This window comes from Triticum aestivum, chromosome 3D (genome assembly GCF_018294505.1).
Source record: "Triticum aestivum cultivar Chinese Spring chromosome 3D, IWGSC CS RefSeq v2.1, whole genome shotgun sequence".
Taxonomy (NCBI): Eukaryota; Viridiplantae; Streptophyta; class Magnoliopsida; order Poales; family Poaceae; genus Triticum; species Triticum aestivum.
This window is the reverse complement of record NC_057802.1, coordinates 501,524,964-501,530,603: the sequence shown is the minus strand read 5'-3', so window position 1 is coordinate 501,530,603 and position 5,640 is coordinate 501,524,964. Positions and strand designations below refer to the sequence as shown.

The 5,640-nt window shown below is 39.6% G+C and overlaps 1 long non-coding RNA gene across 3 annotated transcripts; it reads left to right on the top strand.

Moving 5' to 3' along the window:
- The first annotated feature begins 446 nt into the window (after nt 1–446).
- Nucleotides 447–5,407, top strand: LOC123080001 (uncharacterized). 3 transcript variants are annotated; one of them, XR_006438174.1, is made up of 6 exons: nt 447–1,276; nt 1,783–2,667; nt 4,136–4,226; nt 4,332–4,400; nt 4,494–4,848; nt 4,976–5,407. It is a non-coding gene; the product is annotated as an uncharacterized lncRNA (long non-coding RNA). The 3 variants fall into 3 exon arrangements; XR_006438173.1 differs by having other exon boundaries at nt 448–1,276; nt 4,560–4,848; XR_006438172.1 differs by having other exon boundaries at nt 4,332–4,848.
- Nucleotides 5,408–5,640: the final 233 nt, after the last annotated feature.

Genomic DNA, 5,640 nt, shown 5'->3' with positions numbered 1-5,640 from the left:
TAGAACCAAAATAAAATTTGGCATGACTTTGCCTAAAAATAGGACCAAAAAGAATGTATAGTGCCAAATTCTCGCGGAAACGGAAATGAATCAATATTCCGGAAAAATATTGGTAACTATCGCATTTCAAATACCGGTACCTGCAAACACAAACATATGCAACACCACAAACATACGTAGATCTAGGCCATAAAAAGTGTGTACGTTGTTGGAGGGAGAAAAAAGTATATCTAGAACATAAACAAAGCTTTCCCCTTACTTACCTATAAAAAAAAGGAAATTTAACCACTTAATTTGGGTGAATCTATGGTGCAAATGAGATGAGGAGGAGGAGGCAGCCGAGACCAAGCTTGGTAGAGGTGGAGAGAATGAAGTGGGGAAAGTGAGTGTGGTAGGTGGCTGTCAAAAATATCTAGCTGCTCCCAGGTTACCAATGGCGCACCACCTAAGAATGCGCCATTAGTAACCAGGGTTACTAATGGCGCACCTGGTGTGTGGTGCGCCATTACTAGTTTTAAAAAAAATATAAAAAAATGTTAGTAGTGAGCTCTGATTTTCACAAGGCGGCAAGTGAAAATCAGAGCTCAGGCGGCAGGTGATTTTTTTTCTTGCTTCTAATGGTAGGATGATGTTCTGTATACTAAAAAGGACTCGTGCACACTTGCTTTGCTCCTTAGTGTTTATGAGCAGTTGCCAAACATTATAATAGGATATACACATTGCTTCAAAACTGAGTATATTCCTTGGTGATGGTGTATTTATTATGAAAATAAATAGGACTGCTTACCCATGGTGATGTGGTATTGCTACTCGATTACTTACCCTATTTCTGTGACAAAGGCCCGTGATAGATATGGTTAGACACATATTGAGCGTCCAATTTCATAAATATTGAGCATACAGTTTCAACTTCAACTTAAACATGAGATTGTCTTGCTGTCGAGTTGTGTTCAGTTCTTTCCATGTAGAACTTACTAGAAATTCTTGCATACATCCTAAACAAATAAAGAGCTGCATGCATTTAAATTAAGCAGTTCCAAAGAAAGAATTATTTCAAGTTATTTTGTTTGGAGATGAGTTGCCTTTTCTACACCTTTGTGTAAAGGATGGAGCCTCCACAGTGCCTATGAGCCATGCTTTTTCCCACCCAGTAAAATGGTCTATTTTCAAGTGGCATCATACGGTGAAGGAGGGGATCTGGATCAAGAGCCGTAATGGTGCTTGTGATGGCATGTCGAGCACTTGCGCGACCCTGGAGTCTGACTTCTTCCTTCAAGTAAGCTCCTTTTGCTCTTCTATGCCCCCACCTCGCTTGTGAGGATCTCTGGTTGGATTTGGGTAACTAGAACCCAAGAGATGTAATATTTGGATATGAACTGTGTATACTAGCTTGATTTAGTTTATAGGAGTAGATTTTATAGATGAACTGTGTGTGCTAGCTTGATAGTGATACATGCCATATCTCTGGATTGACTCCATGGGGTATCCATTAACGTCTGAGGTTTCACAAGGAAATGAGTTTCTTGCATTCTCATGTTGAAAAGAATTAAAGAAACATAGCGGAATATGGTGCCAAAGTTTTTAGTTCTTATTGGGTTCGTCCACCTATCAAGGTTTGATGAAAATTATCAACGTGCTTTGTAGGATTTGTATCATGTATCTTTGTTTCTACAAGAAATCCAATTGGAATTGGTCTATTGTCCTGCACATGTACTTTCTTTTACTGTTTATACATTTCAACCACGTACTTATGTTGTCTCTAAACCATTTCCGACGACTCAGGTTGACCATACTATTGTGAGAATCTCGGCCAGGATCATTCTTTATATCATGTTGGATCATCTTGGAATTCGTAGAGCCATTTACCCTCGAAGGATGTACTCACAGAACAAATCAGTGTGATTATGCTTTTCTACACTTCCGTCCAAAGTAATGGGATATGTATTCTGTACTGTATAGCTACCCTCTAATGCACTACTCAGCCTTCAATATCTGTATGTACAAATGACTTGATCTAATTATTATGAATGACATATGGAGTGTGCTGCTTTCTATATAAATGGCTTGCTCTAATTCTGATTTATCATACCGCATTGCTTTTGATCTATTCCTTTTTGCCAAACTTGATGCGTCAAGCTTTGAGCTACTATACTGACAGCAAAGGTAACATTCCACAATGTACAAGTTCATATCACCTACTAATCCACATGTACTATACTGCGGCATGCTCATATCACCTACTAATCCACAAGTACAAGTTCTATGTCAAAGATAATCATTCTCTCTGCTAAAAGCATGGGCTCTGCATTATGTTTCTACTTTCATTCCTTCCTATCCTATATTAATGCTTTTGGTACCGAACTTAATGATGAGTGGTTATCTTTTGTGGTCTTATGAACATGCTGAACTCAATGTTGCCTTATAATTTCATGTCGATATTGAACTCCATTATGTTTTATCACAAACGAATGTTTCTTCTTCACTTTAGTTTGTTATCATGTTTCATACGCTAAACGCAGATTTGTACTAACTTAGCACTACTTGCTTTACCAAAATGTTGGGACCGGCACCCTCGCGCCAGGGCGCGATCCCGATCTAGTCTTCTTGGTGGCGGCTGAGACACGGGAGAGCCTGCTGCGGGAGATCGGCGGCGGCGGCATTTTTGAAGTAAAAATCCGCCCGTCCTGTTCGTCCTCTTTCTTTTCTTTTGTTGTTTGTAGAGATTCGTGTTCTAGGGTTAGAGCTCTTTTTTCCGGTCAGATCCATAGGAACGCTATATGATTCTGGCAGCTTCGAATCAGAGATGTGGGTGGCTTTATTATGTATGTGGATTTTTTGCGTAGCAAGTATTGTTTGGGGGTTCACAGAAATAGGATAAATGGACGTGGAGTAGAGTAGGACCGAGTTTAGTTCAATTTACTTCAGAGACGTAGCACGTATTTTTCTTAGAAGTCATGTTGCCAACACAGGTTTCTTTTGTATGTGTTTTTCTTGGATGAAATGAATGTGTAGAGTATGATTTCCAACACATTTTTAATGTATGTACTCAAGCATTCCCAAAGTGTAGAAAATAGTTTTTTTAGTGCCATGTCACATATGCCTACATTTTTTACATTTTTTTGTCCTGGTGGTAAGCCTGAGCTAGGATTTTTTATTTTTTGATGGGGAATGCAGGGGGTGTGAATTGAATTTTGATCACATCTGTTTTCTGTAATGTTGGTTAGAGATGTAGTTTTAGGTTGATGGGGAATGCAGGGGGAATGTAGTTCTCAAAGTACCCTTTTCAGTACACATGGGTTGTAGTTGTCATTTTTGTGGTTTAGATGTAAATTTAGTGGCGATCCCTCTTGTCTATGTTGATTTCTTCTTCCGAATGTAGATGTAGCCCACCTGTGCCGGACCTTGAATTAGTGGCGTTGATCCTTTTTGTGGCTGCTAGTGTGTGTAGGTTGATGTTCGTCTGGTCTGCCCTGTTTTTGATGTAGATGTCTTGTTTTTCTAGTGTAGTTTTTTATGTAGATGCATGTTTTGCTCCTTTTTCTCCTATTTTGTTTGATCATGGTCTGAATTTCTTCAGTTAAGTATTAGTTTGTTTGGTCTACACTACTGCATTGTATTTTTAGTTGATTTTTCATTGTAATCAAGTAACAGTTAGTTTCGGCTACTATAGACTGCAATAGTGAATGGCCAGTGTAAATGTATTTTTTTACAGTTATATCTCCACTGTAGTTTCATTCTATAGTAGTCTATCTTACACTGATTTTTCACTGTAAATGGCCAGTGTAAGCGCAATTTTTTAGGTTTTGATTCTGGATTTTGATTTTTTTTGTACAGTTAAGCCACAGTGTGTTTGGTGTACTTAGCATGAATGTTTTGTGAACTGAATCAACACAGACACTAGGTTTTTCTTGTTCTCCAAAACATATATCCACTGTTTGCTTTTTCAATAAATCAAAATTAGGTCCTATCATGATTTTTTGATTGGATAGTTTAAACAATGTAAAGAGTCTATGCTTTGTGTTTTTTACAGTATCATTATCATTGCAAAATAATTCGTCGTGTTTTTCTTTTTTGTCTTTGTTTGTGCAAACTGATTGTGGAACATTTTATATATATGTGAGATTATACTATGCAGGATGTTGTGCCCAGATTGGCATTCGTACTGCGAGAAAGACGATGAGGATAGCTTTGGCATTTTCATTCGCGACGGGTCTGGAGATTTTGCTGTAATCTCTTCTCCTTTTTTTGGATGTGTTCTTTTTCCTTTATGGAAGGCCTCTTCTTTTTGCTAATTGTTTTGACATTTTTTTCCTCTCTTTTTTACGACATAGCATCCCATGCACCGCAAGGAACCAGTTCAACCAGATCAGTGGCCTGAAGTTTAAAGCACACGGCCCTAGGTATGTTGTTGATGTGTTCATTGGACACTCAACAATATTTTGATTAGGGGTGATGACTGGGCGAAGTTCAAATGTGACTTCAACATTTGCCAGGGCAAAAAAGTGGTGTTCGACATGTTTTGGACGGATGCCCCAGGCTTATGTGTGTTATGTTGGAAGTGGGCTTGCAACAGATCACAGGGGGTGCAAGGCGGGACATGGCAGGAGGTGATGTTGCGCCGGGGGGGGGGGGGGAGCCGGCAATTTTGCTGTGCATGGAGTGGAAGAGGTAATTAATTGTGGTCACGGTGTTGAAGCTGCCCCAGACATCATTTGTACCAGGGGTGTTGTTCTCAGTGATGGCGAAGCACAAATGTTGGGACTGGTAATAACCATTGAAGATGGATACACATTGGACCACATTTTGTGCACCGCCTCACGCCCACGAACATCACAAGCAAGTTTATGGGTACATCTTCTCAATCTTCAGTACCTTTTTTTGTTATGTTTCTTTGCAAATATTTTTGCTTTTTTCCTAACACATTTTTCACCCTTTTCCCTTTTGTTTTTGTTTTGTATTTGTTCACATCACATAGAAAATCCCCAATAAAATAGTTCAACCAGTGAACTTGGCTCCAAAAGGGGTTGTTGGGATTTTGCATCCGTGTAGGAGATCTCATGCAGCTTGGATATCACATGGATCGTGATGGACGGATGGTCTTCGATAAAGATTGGGGGTGTTTTTGTAGCCCAGAATTACCTCCAGGTGGACGATGCTGTCATTTTCAACTTGAAGCAGAGCAATGCACAAGGCATCAACATAACATGCATCGTCATTGGTTTGAGGCCGGCACAAGGATACAAGTTTTTGTGCTAGAAACAGTGTAACATCATTTCCTAAGGCGACCATTTATTGTGACTTAGGCTATCCAGCTACCTTCCCTTTTTATGTCTTTTTGTTTTTCTGAACTATGTAAGCATTGGGATGGATGTTTTCCTGAACTATGTAAGCACTGAGATGGATCTTTTTTGTGGCATGAGTGTTTTCCCATGCACCCCCTATGCTTTTTTTATACAGTGGCATGTGTTGGCAGAAGTTTATTATTCTTACCTTGTTGTTTTTTTAATCTTTTTAGTTGTAGTTGCAACCGCTCCAACCCGAGCGCAATTGCAACTTGCACACCGAGCGCAACTGCATGACATATGATGTGACCGCAACCATGGAGTCGGGGGGAGGGTTGTCGACGCCGATGAAAATATT